Source organism: Canis lupus, chromosome 25 (assembly GCF_011100685.1).
Source record: "Canis lupus familiaris isolate Mischka breed German Shepherd chromosome 25, alternate assembly UU_Cfam_GSD_1.0, whole genome shotgun sequence".
In the NCBI taxonomy this organism is placed as follows: domain Eukaryota; kingdom Metazoa; phylum Chordata; class Mammalia; order Carnivora; family Canidae; genus Canis; species Canis lupus.
The window spans coordinates 31942585-31968747 of record NC_049246.1 but is presented as its reverse complement, the minus strand read 5'-3'; the positions used below and the strand labels follow the sequence as shown (position 1 = coordinate 31968747).

Below are 26163 nucleotides of genomic sequence, written 5' to 3'. Positions count from 1 at the left end.
GTACTGTCTTATAGAAGTCCAGTATTATTTATTTATGGCACATCTTAATTGGCACTAGCATATTTCAAGAGCTCATTAGCCACATGAGGCTAGTGACTGATGTACCAGACAATGCAGAGTAGAATTTAAGTGAGAATACCAAGCCCAAAAAGAAACTACCAAAATGACCAGATTGACCTGGAAATTATTAGATTATGTTTTTATTCAATTAAGGGGAAGTGGAAGTGTTGTGTATTTTTGCTAAGAGTGGAAGCATTCAATTGTCAGTGTGATATGTTGTAACTTTCCCATCACCCACATGGTGAGTGTGGAAGCATACTCCTCTATCAGAATGAGACCCTGAATGATTAGGATGAGTGCAGCCACCTGACTCCCTATATTAGATAGGTAATAGAGCAAGAAATAAACTCTTATATTTAGGAGATGTTTATTGTTATAGCAAAATTTAACTTATCCTAACTGATACATGCAATTATATACTATATTGGCTAATTAAACTTCTAAATATGTTTGTAGTAAAAGTTCATTCTTCTGTTTTAAGTATTTCCAGGATTTCTAGCTAAAGGAGACGGGAAATATGCCACTCATTAATATCCTGTGAACCTACTTAGCTGGGAATATTAATGAAGAATTGCATGAAGGGAGATATTGAACAAACAAGTAGAAAAGCTGTAATTTTTTAAAGTCAGTTTCAAAACCAAATTTTATCCAGCAGTGCCTATTGAAAGATACAGGCAGGAAAACAAAATTTTAATCCTGCAAAAGCAACGTTGATAAGTTATTTCTACTTCAAACACTAATCATGACCTATTAGAGAAAAATAATCCTGGCATTGGTCAGACCTTTTCTCTACAGAGTTTCAAACATTTACCACTTATTTGGAAACTGATGCTTTAAACAAAAGAAATTCTAGAATCATGGATGAACTGAATATTCCTCCCATTCTTAAATAAATGGAAATAATAAAGCCCAATTTTTACTAACTTCCTCAGACTTTGCACTTGTCAGTGCAAGTATGAAACAAATATGAACTCATGTATATTTATTTAAAGTATTTTGTAACTATATATAGAACTTCAGACTGCAAGGACTTGTCATTCTGAAACACAATTAGAATTTTTCATAATGAGTACTAAAAAAAATCTCTCAATTTCTAAACCTTCCTTTCTCAGGTCAAACTTTTAAATTATCTAACTCATTTTCTTTGAAACTCCCTTTGCACTTCTTTTAGGGCATGGAATTACCTTCAATTCTTTCTCAGTATTCAGATAGATACAAAGAAATTAGTGGACCTGAAAATTTTACTTTCTCTACACTGATTATCATGTTCCAGTTGTCACAGGAGTAAATTCAATTTATTATTTCTCAAATACACACTGTATACATCATATTGTGCTTGGTGCTATGAACAAATAATGGAAATGGAAGATATATTACCTACCTTGAAGAAACGTACAGCCTTGCTGAGGATACAGATAGGAAATGGCCAAATGACTAATAACATAGTAGAAGAATTAAGGGACTGAGGGAACGCTGGGGACAGGATGGTATAGAAATAGAGCACTGGCTGGAAGCCTGGGGACTTGAATTTTAGCTCTCATTATGAGTATGTAATAATTGTACATCTGTATGAAATAGGGTGCTTCATAAAGCGTTTTCACACATTATCTCATTTCACAACAACACTGAGAAGTCAATATCATTATGATCCTCATATGACAAAGGAGAGGACATTGATGTTCTGAATGTTTTGTGGTTACCTACACTAAAACTCATTAAAAGACAGATATACTCCTCAGACTTTCACCTCCAAGCCTGCCTCTCTTTCTGTTTCACACAGAAAGAAACAGAAAGGCTGTATGACCTTAGATAAGCCACTAGACTTACCTGGATCTCACAATATAGTCTATTAATTGAGAGGTTTGGCCTACGTCAGCATTTTCCAATCTAGGTTACAGGGAAAACATTAGTCAGTGACAAACATATTTAGAAAATGCCAAGTTAAAGTTTAACAGTGTCTTAGTTAAAAAATAATTATTATTTTCTCAAATGTATACTAATGTATTTATTTTAGAAATAGATTTTAATAGAATGTATTTTTATATAATGTTTTTATTATTAAAATTATTGATTTCTTAATTATAATAACTTTATAAAGACCTCTTGAAGATTTTAGGTGCTACTGAACATTATGAATAACTAAGAGAGATTATACCACACATACAGGGGTTCTGACCACATTTTTTACCACTTACTTTTGTGGTGGGAGGGCACAAAGCATGTAAAAGATTGGGGTATCCTCCCTTTAGGAGATGCTGAGCTAAATTATTTTTAAGGTTGTTGGATATCTCAAATTCTAAGAGTTCATGTTAGTAAGTGGTGTTTGATGTTTGATGTTGGAGAAGTACTGTCAGAGGGTGGAATTGTTGGATGGAGTTTCCTAGAAGATGGATAGGTGTGTGCAGAATGGGAGGCCAGACAAGAAGACATTCCAGGTAGAAAAACCAACATAACCAGCATTGGAGATGTCTGTCCACAGAAAAAAGTGCTCATTGATGAGTGGGAGAGCAGTAGGAGACTGGACCACTGGGTTGAGATCTTGAATGCTAAATATATATTGGACATTATGGTAAATCCTCAACTTTCTTTCCCTATTGGATAATAGCAAAACTCCTAGGGAACCAGACTCTCAGCTCAAAGGGTGTGTCTTGGCAGAGGGACAGTCTCCATTCATTTACAGGTGATGGGTTCAAGAATCAGTACGTGACCCAATTTAGGCTGAAGAATATTATTATTTCCCATAATGCTGTCCTTGTCTGTGATCCCACTGATTTCCCTGACCTCACAGATGTCAGGTTTGGTCATGAGGCTCACTTTGATCTAGGAAAGAGAGCCCAGGTGTGGTTCTGGTAACATCCCATATAAGGGCTGCCCATTCAGTCTGGATCCTGGAATGAAGACTATAGGAAGCAGAACTACAGCCAACCTTTACTGAATGTGTTTAATGTGCTAGAAATAAACACTTGTTGTAAGCCACAGCAAGTTTAACTTGCTAAAGAAATGAAATGAAAGGTCTACTGGATATTTTTGGGAAAGTTTTTCTTTACTCTTAAAAAAAGCTACAGGGAGTAAATCTACTGGGAGTTATCAAGGGTATATGTAGCCCAACGCCACCACGAGGCAACATAAATGATAGAGGCCAGGCATGGCATGAAACCAATGTTGGAGAGATGCAAAGAAACTAGATCCTTAACATCTTGAACCATTGGATCCTTGTTCTGAACTCCAGATTTCTTTGTTTAGACCAGTACAAGTTGAGTTTCACTTGCAAGTGAAAGCATCTTACCTGATTGATAAAACTAACAGTGACACATGATCCTGGGGGTAGCAAGCCATTGAAGGATTTTGAGAGGGCAGTGATGAGATAAAGGCAATTCATGAAAAAGACTCATTTGGCATTTGTGAAAAAAAAAAAAAGTTCAAAATGGATTGGAAGAGAGAAGACAAAGCAAGAAAACCAGTTTTAGGAAAATTACAATAATCCAGAGGTAGTAGGGAGTCAGGATGAGGGAATATAATGAACACATGAGAAGCGAGAGGTATTTTGAAGAATTGACAGGACTCTGCCTGAAGGAGAAGCAGGTCTCAAATGCTTCCAAGTTTGCAGGACTATGAGTATGGTGAAGTCTCTGATGGAATATGGAAGAGGAGACAATGGAGATGATGATAGTTTGTTTTGGGACATAATGACTTTGAGGTGAAAGCAGGAAAATAATGTAGTTAAATATACTTGTGCAGAATCAAATAACTATGTGCCAGACACTAAAGATATTGGGAAGAATAAGACCCAGCCCATTCCTGTGGGATCCCCACTGCCCAGAAGGGAAGTAGTGGCAAACAAAGGAATTGCAGATGAAAATTGCAAGGTTTAGAAGTAGCACAGAGGTAGAAGATCCAAGGGAGACATTTACTTATGCTCTTACAGATATCGAGTGGAAGCTTGTGAGAAGTCAGAACTATCAGAACAGATGTAGGTATCTTTTGTAGAAAGGCAGTAGTCAAAGCCATGTAGAGGATGAATCATCAAGGCCATCAAGAGACAGGGAAATTCAGCGTAGAACAAGAAGGCGGATTTGGGTTGGTGACCTGTGAGTGCACTTACTGACTAAATAAACTTGGGCTAGGTGTTTGGTGACGTGAAGCTTTGGTTTCCTTCTCTATGAAGAGGAATAAGAGTGGCTACCTCCTTGATTTGTTGTGAAAATTAAACGATATAACTCATGTGACGTGCTTTGCACTATACCTAGAACCTGATAAATCCTCATAAAACGTTGCCTTTATTATCTTCATTATCATCATTACTACTAGTAATATTTATTGCTACATGACAAACTACCTCAACACAACCATTCACTCTGTCACAAATCTGCAATTTGGTCAGAAGTCTGCTGACTCTTCTCTGTTCCATTCAGTGTTACCTGGAATGGTTGAAATGGGGCTGGGAGACCTATTTCCAAGATGGCATACTTCCATGACTGGCAAATTGGTGCTGGATTTGGTTGGGTGCTCAGCTGGGGGCCTCAATTCCTTATGCAACTGCCTCCAGAATGCTGTTTTGTCTCCATCACGGCATGATGGCTGAATACTCTGGAGACAGGAAGTGGAAGCTGCCAAATTCTTAAGGCCAAGACCCAGAAACGAGCCCTGTATTTATTGTTTTTGCTGTATTCTTTGATTAAGCAGGAATGAGCCCACTCAGATCCAAGGGGAGAAGACATAGACCCCACCTCTCAGTAAGGAGGATTGTGGCTTTCATCTACCATGTAATAGAATCAAAAGGGCAACTGAGGAAAGCCTGCTATTGGGAAGCAGAGTTGAAGAAGTTTCAAGAAGTTCAAGAAGTTTCATATTCCTTTGAAAAAAAGTGTTTGAGGCATTAAAAAGCTAAGCTTTTATAACATATTTAAAAGGAATTGTGCTATAACATTCTATTATTAAAGCTCGGAATTAATCAAAAGTTGAAACAGATGACTATCTTTTAAGCATAACAAAAGAGCTAAGAGGTCTGAAGGAAAACTTCAAATTATAGTACCAGAGAATGCTAGATCTGAAAGGACCTTAGAGACCCTCTAAGCAGGCCTTTGTTATGTGTGGGTTGCAGAACACACTCTGGGGAGAAAGATGTATTACAGACCTCACAGCTGGGGTATGGGTGATGTTTTCAGCTGGGCATTTGTGTAGACTCAGACACATAGTCACACGCGTTAGCATAGCATTGCTTCTCACGTTATCATTTCATGCTTGTTTTGGAGTGAGGGGGAATAAGTGAGAAGTATTTCCTCAAATGAAGACGTCAACCACAGTTTAATTCATCCAAACATATTAGCCTGAAATGTCACTTTGCTTCTATTCCTCACCAAATACTCCTTTGTGTGAAACACTGTATTTCAAAAATGGCTTGTTGGTCTGATGAAGAGTAGGCTTTTAGAGCTGGTTTGTCAAATTCTCAGGATTTTGCAGCCAAATGATATGTAATTCTGTCCTATTGCTCAGATCTGGCTGTCTAGTCCAGTGAGAAAATGAAGTTGGAATTTTCGTGGGCTATCTAGAGAGCACTAGGTGGAAGGAACCAAGGTTCTGATCCAAAACTTAGCCCCTTACCAGCTCTGGGTCTTTGGCACAGTTGCTTTACTTCTGGACACCTCTGCCCTCTTCAGCAAGGCAAGCAAGCACTCTTCTGTGAAAGGTTCTTCTCCGTACTTTGGTCAGGGATCGATCCTGTGGTAGAGGTTGCTGGGAGAAGTGAAGAATCCCAACAGATCCTCTTACTGAAAGACCCACTAGTCACAAGGGAAGCACGTTTATTGAAACACAAGCTGCCAAGGGTCCTTGAATTTCCATAAAGCTTTTCTGAGGACAGTATATGAGAAATAAGTTCCTTGATTTTAACTGTGCCACGATAAAGTCTAATATATCAACATTCATATAATGAGAGGCATCCACACGTCTCCTCAGGCAGTTGAGGGCCTTTGTTTGTTATTTTTCAAATAATATTGTGCTGCTGACTCATGTTTGCCTTGCACCCTGCTGTGACCCCTCCATATTCAGGGCCCTAATCACGGTCCTCATTATTATTAATAATCAGTGCCTATGAAATTATACTACACTCTGGCTTGTTATCAAGTCCTGAAAGTATGCAAATAGATTAATCAACAAGCTCCCTTGCTTCAAACCTTGAATGGAACTTGAAGTATGGTGGAAGTATTTGCCCTGGCTCTCGCTTGTCTCCTCCAATCAAGCCTGAGGTGTGTTTTCCTCCTAACTTTTAATTGCATGACCTCTGAGAACCTAATTTCCAGAAAACCCATTTATTATTTTAATGCTCATTTGGCATTATTATTTTCCCAAAGCAATCTTTTTGTCTCTGAATCTCTTAGGAGAGTTAAGAAGCAAGCCAAGAAAAGCTTCATTTTCTCTTCCTGGCCCTCAAAGGAAGCAGAAATGAAACATTTAAAATCTTAGTTTCTAGCTGGGGATGGGAGGAGGGAGCAAGAAAGGAAGGGGTGCGGGGTGGGGGGGGGGGAGGGAGGGAGAGAGATTGGAAGGCACTTGCGTTGGTCCCAGATGGAAAGCAATCCAGCAAATTGCCTTTAAACAGCAGTGTCCCTGCAAATAGGGCACTCTAGCTGTTTCGTGTCACTTGAAAGCATCTTGTTGATATTTTTATAGATTTTATGATACATTCTAAAGCATGCGTCAAACAGCCACTTGGAGTTCTGGCAGTAATGAACATTGTTATACTCACAGTCTGAGTAGTCTTTACTTCAAAGGGAGGCGTTGGTCTGATCTTTCATCTTCTCAGCTGTTGCTTACCAGCTTCCTTCAGATACTGTTTGAACTAAAAACCCCACATTTCCTGGTTTGAGTGAGCAATTCCCCTGACACTTCTAATCCTCTCACTTGGAAGCTACTAAACTGTGATTGAATGATGCCATTAACAAGAAGGAGGTAAATACATTTAAACATGCAGACTTAGACTTTACTCAAATAATAACTGGCTTATATCTTCTTTGTTTACAATAAGTCTTGTTTGTTTACTGAAACAGGGAGCTTAAGGAGGGAGAAAATTAAACAAGGAGTGAATGAATGAATGAATGAATGCATATCATAAGTGGTGGTTGAATTTTGTTATTAAATATCCTTCTCACACTACTCTATGTGGAAAGATAAGAAGAGGAAAGAAAAGTAGACATTCCATTCTTTGGAGATGGTGAACTGGATTTTTCACAAGGTAAGTAACTTTTATCTCTGGTCAACCTTATTTTTGGTTACTTTCTGCTAAGAACCATTTACTTAAGCCAAGTCATTTTGCTTACTGATCCCTGAACAATACTAATTTCAGTACAACACTGGGAGTAACAATACTCCCACCACTGAAAGTTGTTTTTACTGTGTGCCTATTTAAAGTTAAATATAAATTAATTTGGGTTAATACAACTGGAAATTTTGTGCCTCAGTTGTACCAGCCACATTGTGAGTACCTAGCGTAAGCTAGTGGCTACTGCACTGGACTTAATGCAGATATGGAATATTCCATCTCAGAGAGTTCTATGGATATTGCTGATCCAGAGACTTCTTAAGTGCTCCTTATTTTTCCCTAATTATGATTAGATGTATTAGCCATCATCTTTGGTTCAGACACATGCATGCATGGCCCATACATTTATTTGTTTGTTTGTTGTTTGTTTTAATTCTGTAATAAATATCCAAAAACCATAAGTTGAAATTAAAGCCAGGACCTTAAAAATAACCTATAAATAATCACGTGTTCTCCCCCTGCCCACATATCATTCTGCTGTCTCCTCCCACCTGACATTACCATCATTATGATTCCTATGTTGATTCATGCCCTTGCTTGTCTTTTGTGTATTTCAAAGATTTCCTTTTTAGATATTCATAACATTTTTTGTGTGTATGTGTGTGTGTGTGTGTGTGTGTATGTGTGTAATTTTTGGATATTTTTTTTACTATATAATATGCTACATGTAATATTGGAAGACTTTTAAAATTTATCATGATATTATTGCATATTGCAGTAGTTCATTTTTCTGACATGTAACATGCTATTTACTGTGTAAGTATATCACAGCTCTTTTATTTACTCTTTTGTTGATGGGTTTTTGGATTACTTCAGGCTTTTGCTGTTGTGAACAGTGCTCCTATGAACATTCTTATACATATTTACTATTGAAAATGTGCAAGAGTTTCTCTTGGGTATATAACAAAGAGTAGAGCCATTGGTCATAATATATATGAAAGACTTTAAGAGACAGTGGCAAGCTGTTTTTGCAAATTTACTCCCACAGCAGTGTAAAAGATATCCTGTGTTCACATCCTTTATAGCACTTGGAATTGTAATTTTTAAATGAGTCTAAAGTGATATCCCATCATGGTCTTGATTTCCTAGTCTGCTGATGGTGTTAGACATATCTTCAAGTGTTTAATGGTTATATGGCCTTCCCATTTTTAAATGCCTGTTCACGTCTTTTGCCCATTTTTATGTTGGATTGTTTGTGCTTTTTAGTAGTTCTCTATATGGTGTTGATACAAATCCTTTTTCAGTTGTGCGCATAGTAATATATTCTCCCAGTTTTCAACTTGTTACTCACATTAGCTATGACATTTTTAGGTGAACAAAAGTGTTCTTAATTTTAATACAGTTAAATATATCAGTCTTTACCTTTATAGCCCCTTTTTGATATGTTGTCTAAAAATATTTTTTTCACTTCAAGATTTAAAAGGTTTTCTTTTATTTTTTTTACTAAGAGTTTTAAAGTTTTGTCTTTTCATTTATGTCCTTGGTTCACTTGGATTGATATTTGGCCATTAAGTGACATAGAATTTCATTTGTATCATTTTCTACATTGATGACTCTTTATTTCTAGTTCCATTTATTGAATAATCCTTAGTTTTCTTCACTGATCAGACATTCCACTTTTGTCCTAATCCAAAGTTCCACATACTCATGGATCTAGTGATGGTTTTTCTAATGTTCAATTTGTCTATCTCTGTATCAATACATACTGTTTTAATTACCATGGTTTTATAATCATTCCTGATATCTACTTAGGACATGTGCCCTCTCCATATACTTCTCCTTTAGAAGTGTCCTGAATATTTGTGGCTTTCTACTTTTTATTATATATTGTATATAATATTATCAAATTCTAAAAGCAAACAAAGACCTGGGCTTTTAATTGGAATTCATTGTATCTGTAATTCAATTTGGGAAAAGTCATTTTTATAAGAATACGTTTTATCTCTCCATTTATAAGCTTCCTATAACATTTCTCAACTTGCATATATTTTGTTAATGTTATTCCTTGATTCTTAATTTCTCTGAGACTATTATAAATGCTACTTTCTCTTTCTGTTTTCTAGTTATTTGCCACTGTTGTCTAGAAATGCAACTAATTTTTGAATATATGTAAATATATATAAATAAATATGTGTATTTACCAGGCAGCTTTAAGCTCTTCTGTTACTTTAAATAAATTTTCAGTAAATTATTTCAGATTTTCTTTGTAAATGATCACATAATCTATAAATAGTGACATTTTACTTCCTCCTTACAATCCTTGTCACTCTAATTGCTCTTTTGAGTCTTATTACATTGGCTAAGATTACCTATTTAATATTGTTAGAAGTGAGATCAAATTGCTCTTGCTTTTAAAGAAAATAATCAAATTGTGTTTTCAAATTGAGGATAATGTTTGCTTTAGGACATTACAAAAAAATAGCTCTCCTCATCAGGTTAAAGAAGTTCCCTTCTATTTCTCATTTACTAAGAGTTTTTATTATTTATCAATATTACATTTCAACAAATACTTTTTCAGCCTATATCATATGATGATATGATTTTTCTTTTTAAATTTACTAATGTAGTGAATTACATTTAAGGATCTTCTGTTATTAAAACTCTTCTGCTTTAGTGGGATAAATTCTACTTGATTATTATGATAATCTTTTATATACACTGTTGAATTAATTTGCAAATATCTTGCTTAGGATTTTTGAACCTGCATTATTCACTTATTTTCACAAGTGAAATAAGCCAGTAATGTTCCTTTCACAGAATGTATTAATCTAGTTTTGGAATAAGGGTTATGTTGTCCTCATACAATAATATGGGAAATGTTTTCCCTTATTATGCTTTAACTGCTAGAATGAATTTGTGTTAAATTGGGATGATCAATTCCTTGAAAGTTTTGTAGAACTTATCTATAAAATCACCTGAGCCTACTGCTTTTAGGGTGGGGATTTTATTTATTTATTTGTTTGTTAGTTTATTTATTTATTTATTTATTTATTTATTTATTTTTAGAGAGGAGAAAGAGAGTGCAAACAAGGAGGGGCAGAAAGAGAGGGAGAGAATCTTAAGCAGCACAGAACCCTATGCAGAGCTTGAGCTTGATCTCACACCCTGAGAACATGACCTGAGCTGAAACTAAGAATTGAACGCTTAACCAACTGGGCCATGGAGGCACCCCTATGGTGGGGATTTTTAAACCATCATTTACATTTCTTTAACAAATACAGAATTTTCAAGTTTTTAAATTTTTTTTTGAGTCAATTCTGATATGTTAGATTTTTATGTGTATTTGTTGATTTTATATAAGTTTCAAACTGTCAGCACATAGTTATTTATAGTTTTCTTACTATATGTGGTTATGTAAGATTTTTCCAATTGATAAAATTATTTATTTATATTCTGTTCCTTATTCTCTTGAAAAGTTTTGCTAAAGATTTTCCCAGTGTTTTTAACTGCAAAGGATAAGATTTTGGTTTTCTTGACTCTCCTTGTTTTTTGTTATTGATGTCTATTTCATTCGTTTCTACTATTATTTTATTTATCACTTTCTTAGAGTTTATTCTATTGTTCATTTATGTAACTTATGAAGATGGGCATTTAGGTCATTAATTTTGGAGCTTTCTTCATTTCCAGTGAAATTATCTAAGGTGCTACAACCCTCTTGAAGCAACGCTTTTGATGAATTCCTTTCTTGTTGCAGTTTAATCATCTAACTTTCTTCAAGCCTCATGTCAGATTTTACTTCTTTTGTTCTGCTTCACTCTCCTGCTGATGCTAGTCCACAGCCATGGGTTTGGTTTTACAATTCTATATTATAATTAGATAGAATAGATACAGACTCAGGATAAACTCCAGCTCTGCCACCTTACAGCTATTTGACTTTAATCATAACCATATATATATATTTTTTTTCATCTTAAAAATGGAAAAGACAAAAGCTAACTTTTCAGGTGTTTATGGAATTTAAATATGAGTTAACCTATGTGAAACTATCTGGTATCAGTTTCTGGCATATAGTAAATTAATTAACTTTTTCCCTCCCTCCTACCCTTCCTTCCTTCCTTCCTTCCTTCCTTCCTTCCTTCCGTCTCCTTCCTTCTGAGGTGTATAAGATTACAGCGTTAATTTTTCTTCTGATATACATTGAACATCATTTCTACATAAATGTTGCAAAATGTAGAGGAAACAGACTTGGTTAGTTGTCTTCTCTTTTGGTCTTTATTTTTCTCATGTGGATATTCCCCAATCCATTTCCCCCTTAATGGAGAAAATGAGAGCATAGTAGCAGCTGAGTGTTCTGTCCCTACCCACCCCCCTGATCCTTAATAAGTGTTACGAATTTCTTAGTCTTGACTGTGGAGACTTTGTTTGGCTAAATAGTAACCTCCTCGACCAAATCCTCAAACTGCTGAATCTGGATTCCTGATAGGTTAACTCATTTACTTAAGAAGACTTTCCTGTTGAAGGATCACATTTACCATTTTAACTTTATTTTAAGCTCAAAGTTGTTGATTTCCTCTATTAGAACTACCTCTTTCCAAATTGTGTTAAGTCAATGAGAAGAGGTGGTCCTGATCTTTATGTATTAATGTCTTAATATTCTAACATCTCTCTGGAGGAGCTGCCATTGATAGGGGCAATCCATAACCTCCCATAGTGGTGCAATGATTATCTCATGAATTTGCTAGGTGTCAGCAAATATGGGCTATATACTTCACAGTTCCAAATGAAGAAATTTCTTTGATCCTGCTTATTTTTTAACCATATACCCCTCCATGAAGTTCCAATGCCTGACTCTCCTGGTACAAAAAGTATGAGGTTAGACAACTAGAATTAAATATGGATTCATTTATCAGTGGAGAATAACCAAATTAATAATTTAGCAAGGATCAGACAAGATACACCCATCATCATCCACAGGTACTTCTACATCCTCTTGTTCTACTTGCAACATAAGTGGTCAATCAGGAGGCCTTAACACAATTGGAATTGAAATGACACGTCTCTCTAAAGCATTGTGTATTTATACTATGTCAGAAATATCTCCCACAAACTCTGGTGGTGTTTCTTTACCAGTGAAACACATTCAGCTCTTGATGTAAAGTATTAACACCCAAGAATCTTCCACATATTTTTAAAAATCCTAACATTCTACCTATGAAATTTTCAAAAGTTCTAGTAACAATTTGCTGGTGTTCAACAGATACACCAACAAAATGAACCTGAAATTAGACTTGACCTTCCTGGGCAAGCCTTTATTTGCTCATAGAGTTCAAAAATGAGTTGGTATACTCAGTGCCTCAACATATGCTTCATTACAAGTCACAAAGTCACTCTTGTAAAGATGGAGATGGGATGGGGTTCATAAACAAGGCAAGACTGAAAATGTTCAAGTATAATACCTACAGAAATTAAAGCATCAGATCCTGCCCAAATAATGAGCCATACAACTAACTTCAGTAATGACCTAGAGAGGTGCCTGGGTGGCTCAGTTGGTTAAGCCTTTGACTCTTGATCTCACCTCAGGCCTTGATCTCAAGGTCTTGATCTCAGGGTTGTGAGTTCAAGCCCTGCATTAGGCTCCATTAGTGTGAAGCCTGTTTAAAAAATTTTAAAAACGACCTAGTAAATGTTCCTAGTGGAGCAGGATAGCATTCCCCCACCAGTTGCAGCCTAAAAGTACCCACCCTCAGTTCCAAGACCTTTAGAAATATCTTTGTCTTTCTTTCTGTTCACTGATTCTAAATAATGCCAGTTGGGGTTTTGAATTTTCAGGATCTGCTCCATCACACCTTACACCAAAGATTCTTGTACAGAAGTGATTACCAAGATGAGTGAAATTGCCTCATTGCTAGTATTACTACCTAGTCACCATTTTAACCTAACACCTCGGTTTGTGGGGATGTTGTGCTTCCTTCAGTTATTAAGGACAGTCAGAGATCTTGTAAGGAAAGATTGAGCTTTGGGTAAGCTCAATATTCCCTTTTATTCTTTTATTTTTCCAATAACTATGTAACCAAATTCCTAGACTAAATTATATCCATGTGAATACCTTGCTCAGCTTCCATCTTCCTGATTGTAGCCTGATGGACTAAATAGCTTCTTCAAAACCTCTTAAAATTTCTCACTATATTACAGTGTACGGGTATAGCATAATCCATGTAATCAGTGGGGTTAATGAATCCAGCATAGATTATTTACTTCACTTACCATAAAATTATTAATTTAATAACTAGACATTTACACATATCTTCAATGATATTGCTTTTAAAAAAGATTTTATTTGATGGAGAGACTACAAGCAGGGGGAGCAGCAGGCAGATGGAAAGGGAGCAGCAGGCTCCTCATTGAGCAAGGAGCCTGATGATGTGGGACTCAATCTCAGGACCCTGAGATCATGACTTGAACCGAAGGCAGACATTTAAATGACTAAGCCACCCAGACGCCCCTCTTCAATGATATTCTTAAAGCAAATTCCAGTGGGGGAATTATTGATTCAAAGGTTAAAGTTTTTATTAAGTATTGTAAAATTATCCTCTAAAAAGGCAGCATAAATACATAATTTCACTAATAAGGTTTGAAAGTTCCATTTTTCTCTATATGCTTACTAATCCTAGGTATTTTATTAAAAAACAAACAAAAACTATTTCAATGTGAATATCCAAAAGATTGTGTTTTGATGAATTGTCTTTGAAAAAACAGACACATAGATCAGTGGAACAGAATAGAGAACCCAGAAATGAGCACTCAACTCTATGATCAACTGGAAAGACTATCAACTGGAAAAAGGACAATCTCTTCAATAAGTGATGTTGGGAAAATTGATCAACCACGTGCAGAAGAATGAAACTAGATCATTCTCTTACACCATACACAAAGATAAACTCAAAATGCTTGAAAGATCTAAATGTGAGACAAGAATCCATCAAAATCCTAGAGGAGAACATAGGCAGCAACCTTCTTTGACCTTGGCTACGGCAACTTCTTGCAAGATACATCTGTGAAGGCCAGGGAAACAGAAGCGAAAATGAACTATTGGGTCTTAGTTAAGATAAGGTTTCTGCACAGAGAAAGAAACTGTCCACAAAACTAAAAGACAACCTGCAGAATGGGAGAAGATATTTGCAAATGACCTATCAGAAAAGGGCTAGTATCTAAGATCTATAAAGAACTTATCAAACTCAACACCCAAGAAACAAAGAATCCAATCATGAAGTGGGCAGAAGAAATGAACATAAATTTCTCCAAAGAAGACATACACATGGCCAACAGCACATGAGAAAATGCTCTGCATCACTTGCCATCAGATAAATACAAATCAAAACGACAATGAGATACCACCTAACACCAGTGAGAATGGTAAAAATTAACAACTCAGAAAACAACAAATGTTGCAGAGGCTGTGGAGCAAGGGGAACCCTCTTGCACTGTTGGTGGAAATGCAAACTGGTGCAGCCACTCTGAAAAACAGTATGGAGGTTCCTCAAGAAGTTAAAAATAGAACTACCCTACAACCCAGCAATTGCACTGCTGGGTATTTACCCCGAAGATACTGATGTAGTGAAATGATGGGACACCTGCACCCCAATGTTCATAACAGCAATGTCCACAATAGCCAAACTGTGGAAGGAGCCACAATGCCCTTTGACAGATGAATGGGAAAAGAAGATGTGATATATACACATGTGATGTGATATATATATATATATATCATATATATATATCATATATATATGATATATACAATGGAATATTGCTCAGCTATCAGAAAAGACGAATACCCACCATTTGCTTCGATGTGGATGGAACTGGAGGGCATTATGCTGAGTGAAATAAGTCAATTGGAGAAGGACAATCTCATATGGTTTCACTCATACGTGAAATATAAGAAAGAGTGAAAGGTATTATAAGGGAAAGGAGTGGAACTGAGTGGGAAAAATTAGAGAGGAACACATACCATGAGAGATTCTTGACTCTGGGAAACAAACAAAAGGTTGAGGAAGAGGAAGTGGGGGTGGAGATGGGGTAACTGGTTGATGGGCACCCAGGAAGCCACTTGATGGGGTGAGCACTGGGTGTTATACCGTATGTTGGAAAATTGAATTTAAATTTAAAAAATGAAACAAAAGAAAATGTGTGACTTTGCACACACATAACATTTCCCCATAGGAGTCTTACAAAAGGCCTTTCTTTTAAACGGAATTGTCCCCTTAAAATTTGTTTGTGTAGCTACTTTACATTTCTTCTTAATTCTATTCCTTAATATTTTATGATTCTCTTCCTATTCTGGATGGAATTTATTTTTCTTTAATAAAAAGTTCGGGATCCGAACTTTGGTGGCTCAGCGGTTTAGCACCTGCCTTCGGCCTAGGGCATGATCCTGGAGTCCCGAGATCGAGTCCCACATCAGGCTCCCGGTGCATGGAGCCTGCTTCTCCCTCCGCCTGTGTCTCTGCCTCTCTCTCTCTCTCTCTGTGACTATCATAAATAAATAAAAATTAAAAAAAAATAAAAATGAACAGTCTAGGGCCACTTGGCTGGCTTGGTTGATAGAACAGGTGGCTCTTGATCTCAGGGTTGTGAGTTTGAGCCCCACATTGGGTGTAGAGATTACTTAAAAATAAAATCTTTACAAAAAATAAACTATACTCTCTATGCATTTTGAAGGCACACATGTGTAACTACCATCACAGTCAAGATACAAGAACAGTTCAAAGAAGCCCCCAAATTACTTTGTGACTTAGAGTCAACTTCCCAGTCTTTGGCAACCACAGATCTGTTTTCTATCACTACAGTTCTGCCTTTATTAAATGTCATATAAGTGTAATTGTATGGTAAGTAGATTTTTGATCGTGAGGCTTCTTTCAGATTCATCCATGTTGTTGGTTGTATCATCATTAGTTCTTACCTTTTTATTGGAGAGTAGAATTCCAGTGTTTGGATACACTATAGCTATTTTTATCCAGCTGAAGGGCATTTGGGTTGTTTTCCATTTCCTCTCAATTTGTTGCTTGTCTTTTCATTGCCTCAAGAGTGCCTTTCAAAGAATAAAAGTGTTAATTTCTATGAAGTCCAGTTTATCAATATTTAATTCTTGGACTGTGCTTTTGGTGTCATAGCTAATGAATCTTTGCCTAACTCAAAATCACAAAGATTTTTCTCCTGTATTTTGTTCTAGAAGTTTTATAGTTTGATGTTTTACATTTAAGAATGTTAGTTTTTGAAGTTAATGTTTGTGTATGATATAAATTATGAGTTGAGGTTCATTTTCTACTTACAGTTTTCTAATTCCACCATCTTTTGCTAAAAAGAGGATCCTTTCTTCATTGGCTTGTCTTTTCAACTTTGTTAAAAATCAACTATACATGTGTGTTGGAGGGTGACTATTTCAGGATTCTATTCTGTTCTATTTACATGTTTGAGCTTTTTTTTTCACTAATAACACACTGTGCTAAATTTTGCAGCTTTATAGTAATTCTTGAAAACCAATAGTTTGAGTCTTCAAACTTTTTTTTTTTTTTCAAAATGATTTTGGCTATTTTAGTTTCTTTTCCTCACTAATTTTAGCTTGTCAACTTTGAAAAACATCTTTCTGGAATTTTAACTAAGATTGCATTGTCTACAGATTAATTTGAAAGAACTAACATGTTAACAATGTTGAGACTTTCAATCCATGAACAATGGCATGTGTCTTTATTAATTTAGGTCTTTGTTTATTTCTTTCATCAGTTCAAGAGTAAAACATTTATTAATGTTGTTCAAATCTTCTTTCTCCTTACTGTTTCCTATCAAGTTGTTCTTTCAGTTACTGATAGAGCAAAGTAGAAGTCTCCAACACTTATGGATTTGCCTATTTTTTTCCTTTCAGTCCTACAAGTTTTGGTTTCAAGTATTATGAAGCTCTGTTTTGATGCATACACAATTATAATTGCATATTGATGAATTTACTCCTTTATCTTTATGCAATGTCTTCTTTATTCTAGATAATATTCCTTGTTATAAAGTCTACTTTGTCTAAAATTATTATTGTTAGCATGTTTTAAAATAGAATTTTGTAATATAATTTTTTCTTTCCTTTAATGTCTGTATATTTAAAGGGTATTTCTTGTAGAAACCATATAGTTGGATCTTACTTTTTAAAAAGATGCAATTTGACAATCTCTATGTTTTAATTGATGTGATCAGGCTGTTTAAATTTAATGTAAATATTTATATGTTTGGATTAAAATCTAGGACCTTTCTAATTGTTTCCCCCTATAGACAGCCAATTTTCTTTTGAGCAATTAAAAATAAGAAAATGTCTTTTATATTTTACTGTTATTTTACTTATTTCTGGAGACAGACTTTTCTTTGTTCAGAAAAAAAGTTTTTATTTTACTTTCTTTTTTGTTGTTTTCCTTTAATATTTTATTTTAGGATGGGTCTTTTCATGACTATTCTTGCAATTTTTGTTCGTTTGAATAAGTCTTTATTTGTCTTTATTTCTCTTGTATTTATTTCTCTTGTATTTATGAAGATATTTCCACTGGCTATAGAATTCTGGGTTGACAGGTTTTAATTTCTTGCAGCACTTTAAATATGTTTTTCCATTGTTTACTGGCTTGCATATTTTCTGACAAGAAGTTTGCTGTAATTCTTACCTTTGTGTAAGTATGTAATGTCTTTTTTCACAGCTGTTATAATTTTCTCTTTAAATTTGTTTACAGCAATTTGAATATAATCTGTCTTTAGAGAATGAGGGGGAATTTTTTCTGAGTTTCTTGGTCTGTGATAGATATCACTTATTATTCTTGAATGATTCTTGCCCATTGTCTTTTAAATATTTTTTTCCTGCCAATTCTTCTGGAATCAAAAATCCAAATTTTTTGATGTTGTCCCAATAGTTATTTGATCACCTCTTCTGAGCCCCCCCCCACCAACTTTTCTTCTTTTCAATTGTATTTTTCTTCTATATTTCAGCTTGGGTAATTTCTACTAACCTATATTCAACGTCACTTATTCATTTCTCATCTGTATTGAGTCAGCTAATGAATTTATCAAAGGCATCGTTCATCTCTATTACTCTGTGTGTGTAAATTTGTTTTATTTCTAGCACTTACATTTGACTCTTATATTTGCATCTTCCAGCTGCAATTCCCTATCTGTTCATTTACGTTGTTCCTCTTTTCCATGGGAATCTTTAACATATTAATTATAGTTATTTTTAATTCCTTATCTGATAGTTTTGACAACTGGTCATATTTGAATCTGATTCTATTGATTGCTTTATGTCTCTTTAAGGTCGTTTTTCATGTTTGGAACAGTAAAGTCTGAGACAAAGAGTATTTGTGTCTGGAAATAAGCATAATCTTCTAGATTTTTAGTGGTGGGTCTGTGCCATTTTAAACAAACTGAGCTAGTTCTTCATTTTGTCATTGTTAACTTCAGTGCATCAAAGCTTTACATTCTTCTAGTATTGCTTTATGTTCAGGATGGAAGCTGGTTTGTCAGAGTTTTTTTTTTTTTTTTTTTCTCAGTGTCTCTGTTGTACCCTTATCCTCAAACTTTCTTTGTGTGCCTGTGCCTCAGGAAAACAAAACAAAACAAAAACAAAAAAAAACTTTCTCCTTTCTTCTTGCATTTGTATTAGTTTCTTAGGACTGTGAAAATAATAAAATATCAAGCTGTATGGCTTAAAACTATGGAAATTTATTTTCTCACAGTTTCAGAGGCTAGAAATGTGAGATCATTTTGTCAGCAGTTTTAGTTCCTTCTTAGTGCTTTGAAGGATGATCTGTCCTATGCATATCTCTTAATTTCTGATGGCTTACTGGCAATCCTTGGTATTTGCTGGCTTATAGATACAAAACTCCAGCCACTGCTTCCATTTTCACATGGTGTTCTCTATGTTTCTTTCTGTGTCCATATTATCTTCCTCTTAGAAGGATACCAGTCATAGATTAAGGTCCCACCCTACCCCAAAATGACTTCATCTTATCTAATAATAATATATAATACTGTTACTAGTATTATCATATCATATCAGTGCAATATAATACTACATTACCATATAGTACCGTATAATATGCACTATACTATACTAATTTAATACCAGTACTAATGGCTAAAACATCTTAACATAATAAGAGGTTACATCTGCAGTAACCTTATTTCCAAACAGTACTGGTGGGTTAAGGTTTAAAGATATCTTTTGGGGGGACATAATTCAACTCATAACACCAAGGGTATTCTGCTCTTACTAGTTATTTGGTATTTTCTAACCTGGTTTGGGGTGGGATGTGCATTTTTCTGAACAAACCTCTGTCTTATAGAGAGGTCCTGTGATCTTGAGTGTCAGAGATCAAGCTTTCTCAGTGATCAGTGCCCTTCTCCAGTGGTAGGAGACCTCTTAGGGTCTCCTGCCCCATCCCAGGGATGGAGGGCTTTTCTTTTACTTTTCTCTCAGTACAGTGGGTTTTTAGTTGGGTTCTCAAAGTAACATGGTATGCTACCCAACCTCTAAACACTTAAGGCATTTGTTCTTTGGAAAAAAGTGTCCAGAAAGGGACATCTGCCTTTTCTGTAATGTACCCACTATCCTCCTCCAGTTATAAATCAATGAAGGAGGCTTTCTCCAATCTCCTACCCTGCCTGCAATCTTTTGCATATAAGCCCTGAGGTAATATAAGGAGAAAAATATGGTACTCAAGCAGACTTCTCTTTTATCTAAAGCACATGGTAGTGTAGCCTTTCTTGATATTCTACACTCAGACTTTAGCAATTCATTAAAAAATTTGAGCTGAATTTCTTCTTATCCTATTATATGGTGATACTGGATTTTCCCTGTGTTCTACCAAAGGTGAACCAGTAGTCATGACCTTTTCTCCTTAAAAGTGTTTGTATTTCCTTCAACTTTAGGCTGGTTGGTTGCTCTGTGACCTCACCAGTCTGATGGCTTCAAGAAAAGTTGCAATTTTGGGCATTATCCTGTTTTTTTTTTCCTCTCTCTTGGTTTTAGAGTTTTAAATGCCACACTTTCAAAAAAGAACACAGGCCAAGTTTCAACAAACATGAAAAAAGTCTTTACCATGAAAAAGAGATCAATGAACAAAGACAAAAAAAAGGAACTCAGAGGGTAAGACAATATAGGAACCAGAAGAAAACTTCAGAACAAAATAAAAGCAATATCCTTAACAAAAGATTATAAGTTGCATCCACAGAATGGAAATATATGTATGTGTGTGTGTGTGTGTGTGTGTGTGTATGCTTGTTATGAATATATATATATATAAAATATATAAAAAATATATAAATATATATATATAAAACATTTAGAAAAAAACATAACTCTTGATCATAAACATATTAAAAAATGATAGTGGAAAAATAACATTGGTAAAAAGGTAGGAAGGTAATTAATAGTAAGGAAATCTCCCAAAAAGATATAAAAAAGATAGAAAATGAAAAACAGAAGATGTTGGATAATCAATATAAGGTGTCCAATATTTGATTAATAAAAGTATCAGAAAGAGAGAAAAAGGAACATATAAGAGAAGAACTTGGGAAGATGGCAGAGTAAGAGGACCCTGAGCTGACCCCATCCCATCTGTTCAACTAGATATTGTCTACATCTAAGTCAATAAACCAGAGAGAGATCCAAAGCCTTGCAGAACAAATTCCATAACTAAATATAGAAAAGAAGTTGCAGCTGAAAAGTTGGGAAGGTTGGAAAGGCAGAGGGAGGCTGTCCACAGGAGGGAAGGAGCTGTATGTGTGGAAAGAGCAGAGAAATGGGCCCTTGCATTAGGGAGCTCACAGAGGAAGACTAATCCCTACAAAATTTGGCTTTAAAAACCAGAGGGAGTGAATTCTGTGTTTATAAAATCAGTGGTACTTGGAGCCTGGAGCTTGAATAGTGTACTACCCCAGCACTGGGCAAGCCAGGAGGGTGAGTGGTAGCTCAACCATCACCCTTAAAGAGACTGCAGCATGCTTGGAGAGGCAACATAAAAGTGTCAGTTTACACAACACCTGGGGTAAATAGGAGACATAACTATTCATATGATTTGGGAACCCGTTGGAGGACTTCTCTGAAAATGAGGGAGCTGACAGGTGCCATTTCCTTCCCCATTCCCCATCATAAACACAGAGCTACCTGTAGGAGGTGGACTGCATTGATACCCGCTACCTAACCCACTAGTGGTGAGCCATGCCCATAAGTTCTACTGAGGACTAGTTGACTCTAAGTCTGCTAGCCTTGGCCCTGGGCTCAAGGCAAATTTTGTTAAAGCTGTGCATACACCCCAACCAGATACCAGGTGCATAGCTGGAATCATGTGCTAGGCCCAGCCTTGCTCAGCGTCATGCTCCTGGAAGCCACATCTTACAGCTCCTAGCTCCTGCAGAGCTTTGAGGGATCTGGCATAGGACTAGTGGCACAGTGCAAGTTTTGCTCATATTGCCACCCATTCCCAAGTTCCCAGAAGAAGAAGAGAGAGCAAAGGGATCAGAAAATTTATTTGAAGGAATAATAGCTGAAAACTTCCTTAATCTGGGGAAGGAAATATATCCAGTTCCAGGAGGCATAGAGGATCCCCAATCAAAGCAGATCCACACCAAGACATGTTGCAATTAAATTTGCAAAATATAGTGATAAAGAAAAAAAATTTAAAAGCAAGACAAAAGAAGTAAATAACTTACAAGGGAGATTTTTCAGCAGAAACTTTCCAAGCCAGAAGGGAGTGGCATGATAAATTCAAAGTGCTGAATGAAAAAAAATCTACAGCCAAGAATACTCCATCTAGCAAGGCTATCATTCAGACTAGAAGGAAAGATAAAGAGTTTCCCAGACAAACACTAAAGGAGTTCATGACCATTAAAACCAACTCTGCAAGAACTATTAAAAGGGACTTTTTGAGTAGAAAAGAGAGACTAAAAGTGACAGTATAGAGGAAGGAAACACAAAAGGAGTAAAAATGAATATTTCTTTAAGCAATCAAAGAACTCACACAAAAAGATATAAAATATAACAACATATAACTAAATATGGGAAGGAAGGGAGAAAAGAATGCATTCAACTTTAAATGACCATTAACTTAATATAGACCACTATATACAGAAGAGGTTATATAAAAACTTAATGGTAGCCATATATCAAAAACCACTAATAAATATGCAAAAAATATAGAGAAAATAATTCAAATAGATTACTAAAGAAAATCATCAAACCATGAAAGAAAGGATCACAGAAGATCTTCAGAAACAACCCCCCCCAAAAAAAGAAACAACCCCAAATGATAAATAAAATGGTAATAAATACATATCAATAATTACTTTGAGTGTAAATAGATTAAGTGCTCCAACCAAAAGACAGAATAGGGAATCCCTGGATGGCTCAGTGGTTTAGTGCCTGCCTTCAGCCCAGGGCGTGGTCCTGGAGACCCGGGATCAAGTTCGGCATGGGGCTCCCCTCCCTGCATGGAGCCTGCTTCTCTCTCTGCCTGTGTCTCTGCCTCTCTCTCTCTGTCTCTTATGAATAAATAAATAAAATATTTTTTAAAAAAAGAATAGATAAAAACAAGACCAATCTACATGTTGTCTACAAGAGACCTATTTAAGACCTAAAAATACCTGCAGATTGAAATGAGAAGATGAAGAAACATCTATCATGCAAATGGATGTCCAAAGAAAGCCAGAGTAGCAATTCTTATATGCAATAAAATAGACCATTAAACAAAGACTGTAACAAGATACAAAAAAGGACACTATATAATAATAAAGGTATAACAACTGTGAATTTTTATGAACTACATGGGAGCACCCAGATACATAAAACAATTAATAATAAGCCTAAAGGAATTAATCAAAATAATACAATAATAGTAGAGGACTTTAACACCTCACTTACATCAGTGAACAGATCATCTAAGGAGAATATCAACAAAGAAACAATAGCATTGAGTGACACACGGTAACAGATGGACTTAACATATATTCAGAACATTCTATCCTAGAATAGCAGAATACACATTCTTTTAAATGCACACAGAACATTCTCCAGAATAGATCACATATTAGCCCACAAAATAAGCCCCATTAAATTCATGGAGGTTAAATAACATGCTACTAAACAATGACTCGGTCAGCCAGGAAATAGAAGAAGAAATAAAAAAAGTACACAGAAACAAATGAAAATGAAAACACAACAGTCCAAAACCTCTGGGATGCAACAAAAGCAGTTCTAAGAGGAAAATTTATAGCAATACAGGCCTATCTCAAGAAGCATTGTTATGTATAAGAGATAAAATTAGTTAAGGCATGGAAAGCACTTAGTGCATGGAAAACAGAAAGCAACTAATAAATGCTGGCTACTGTTATGTTTCAGCAGTAGCACTGTTGTAGTCTACTTAGTACAGCTTTATATTGTATTAATACATGCTGGAGGAATTAGGTCTCATTTCTCTTCTAATTTTCCCCCTAAATTTTATGAGGGTTTTTTCTTCTAAATAAATTCAAGAATCATTTTATCTTCTTCACACAAAATACATTTTATCTCTGAATTTGTTCAAGTCTTTTGTCCATGCACAGAGACTATGGTTTTGATTTCTTTATCAAAGTCTACACACTCCTGATTCAGTTCATTCCTAGGTATCATGAGTATATCTCTACATCTTCATCTCTCTTTCTCTCGTACTCTTATCCTTTTTTTTTTTTTTAAGATTTTATTTATTCATGAGAGACACAGAGAGATAGACAGAGACACAGGCAGAGGGAGAAGGAGGCTCCATGCAGGGAACCTGCCATGGGACTGGATCCCGGGACTCCAGGATCACGCCCTGGGCCAAAGGCAGGGGCTAAACTGCTGAGCCACCCAGAGATCCCCTTGTACTCTTATTCTTGCTCTGGGTCTTGTTCTATTTTATGCTCTATTGTGCAAGAGATCTTCTTTCCTTACATTTTTGTTATATCTCTTTGTATATGGAAACAATATGGATTTTTGGAATCTTATTTTTTAGCCTGTCACCTTTCTGAACTTTTTTTCAATATTAGTATTTCAGTTGATACTCTTGTGCTTTCCCTATTATACAATTATAGTATCTACAAATTATATTTTCTCTCCTTTTCCAACATATAAGATTAACTTATTTTTTCTTTTTCTTGATTTGCTTTCTCTTTTTATTTTATAATATATATACTTATATTATATGAAAGCTGATCTTCTATTGTTCCTTTGATCTTGTTTTGTGCTTTTGCATTGTCTCCTTTATTTTCTGTCTTTTCACTTATTTTGTTTTGTTTTGTTTTTAGTCTTCCAATGTTGTAGTTTGATGTATATCCCACTTTTATTCAAGTAGTAATAATAATAGCAATGATAACTCTATTACTATTATTATAATAGCCATTTATTAAAAACTTGCATGCACCAGGCAATGTGTTTGGCACTTTACAATTTTCAATAATACTAAAATTATCACTAACAACATCAACAAAATGCTAACAGTTGCTATCAGTATTGTACATTTCCTATATGCTAGACATGTTTTAAACACTTTACATGCACTGATTCCTTTTATTTTGACAAAACTCTGAAATAGTTGCTACTATTATTCTGGCAAAATCCTATGAGGCACATATAATTATCTCCACTTTACAAATAAGAAAATGAGATTTTTGCATATGACACCAGCACCAAACAATAATCTATGGTCTGTCATACTTACTTTTAAGGTCTTCAAAAACATTTTACTGGTTTTATGTTGTTTCTGAATCCTATCAGTGCTCCTCCTCTTCCACATCCTCCTCTTCCATATTTCACATCTGTGGTCACTTTTCTTCTTTCCCCTCTGTCACAGGCAGTTCCATTCTACATTTCTTTCTCTTTTCTGTCTTCAAAGACCTTAGTAAATGTATATTAGAAAGGAAAGAAAAAAGAAAAGAAAAAAAAGGAAAAGTGAGGAAAGAAATCCTTTACAAGACCGTGGTTTCAGGTTATTTCCAGTAACAATCTTCTTTCTTATTCCAGGATCAGACCGCCTTACTCCTGCAAGGGCCCTGGAGGCAGGCAGCAGAGATGACATATACTCAGCATCTCGGGTGTGATGGTTCCTGTGAGGGTGACTCCTTCTGGGTTCAGGTGCCTGAGAGGAGCCACAGATGGTACAGGCCATTACTCACTACCCTAAGGCAGCACAGCCAGTCCCCCATTGTTCAGGATATAACAAAGTACTTAGATCAAGCCAGTGACAAAGCCATTCTCTCTGAGCACTAATTAGCCTCTGAGTAATTTCTAATCTAACTCCAATTTCAACCATATGTATATACAGATGCAGTTTGCTTTACACTTCTTGTCTTCCTTTTCTCATCATTCTTGGATCCTCTTGCCACCCCCTCCCCCATTCCTGCATCTTTTTCATTCTGTTCATCAATTTCCTTTCCTGAGATGTTTTAACATTTAACTTGGGACTTGAAGGTTGACAATGTTTGGGATCCTACGTATTCTCCTACACAACTGTGTGGGGCTCTCAGGAACTGATCACTAAAGTTAGTATAAGTTAAACTCAGAATTCCTTTCTTTCCAGAATGACAATATACAAGTATAGATGTAACTAAAGCAGCCTGCTGATACTGCTATATTATTATTATTATTAATAATTTCTTATATTTTTCTTTATTTTATTTTTAAAATATTTTCTTTAGTTACCTATAAGAAGACCATTGTTACTTTGTTACTTTGCATACTTTTTTTTTTTTAATCAATCAAAGCATACCCTAGGTTCTCAGAGAGGTCTTTCCCCACATTTGTTCCTATTCTT

At 35.5% G+C, this 26163-nt stretch overlaps 1 long non-coding RNA gene across 1 annotated transcript in view; it reads left to right on the top strand.

The window, feature by feature from the left end:
* LOC102155831 overlaps positions 1-25856 on the top strand; it is a 36920-nt gene extending 11064 nt beyond the window's left edge. Inside the window, exon 6 of the long non-coding RNA XR_005378234.1 lies at positions 25374-25856. This is a non-coding gene — a long non-coding RNA (uncharacterized LOC102155831). The remainder of the gene's footprint in view (positions 1-25373) is intronic.
* Positions 25857-26163: the final 307 nt, after the last annotated feature.